We start from the raw sequence: 770 nt of genomic DNA on the forward strand, positions 1-770 counted from the left end.
AGATTCTTATCATATGCACGCGAAAACTGCGTATCATGTGCACGCCAACAAATTTTGTATCATATGCACGCGAAAACTGTGTATTATATGCACGCCAAATACGTGCGTATCATATGCACGCCAAAGTAAATTTTTGCGTATCAGTACCACGAGTTTTTGTTTTTATTTGGCGTACTATTTATACGCACTTCCATGAGATCGTGTTGAATATTCGGAAAGGCAGTTTTGTCGCTTCATATTCGAATCATATTCTGTTTAGCAATCAAATCGGTGTTTTTCGATTATGTTGTAGGCTATTTTGCTTTTTAGTTGTTCAACGCACATGCCCTCAGGTTTGAGAAAAGACGGCACGAGATCATCTTTTTATATCTCAAGAATTAATCACCGTCCTTCGCTCACTGTGACCGACGTGAAAGTGATAGCCGAGGGGATTTAACAACTTGTAAAACTGGCACCTCAGATTACTGATGTGGACCCCTGCCGTGATGAGTTTAAGCCCTGATGAGCTCATGCCACCCTGAACACATCACTGATGACAGAAGAAGCATTAAATGATTGAATGATGACGACAAAACACGTCATCGGTCATGAAAAAAACTTATTTGAGAATAAAGCCAAATAACTTCACACACCATATCTATCTATCTATCTAGCTAGCTAGTTATCTATATCTATCTATCTATCTATCTATCTATCTATCTATCTAGCTAGTTATCTATCTATCTATCTATCTATCTATCTATCTATCTATCTGTCTATATGTCTATCTA

Source organism: Sinocyclocheilus anshuiensis, unplaced genomic scaffold (genome assembly GCF_001515605.1).
Source record: "Sinocyclocheilus anshuiensis isolate Anshui unplaced genomic scaffold, SAMN03320099.WGS_v1.1 scaffold1082, whole genome shotgun sequence".
NCBI classification, from domain to species: Eukaryota; Metazoa; Chordata; class Actinopteri; order Cypriniformes; family Cyprinidae; genus Sinocyclocheilus; species Sinocyclocheilus anshuiensis.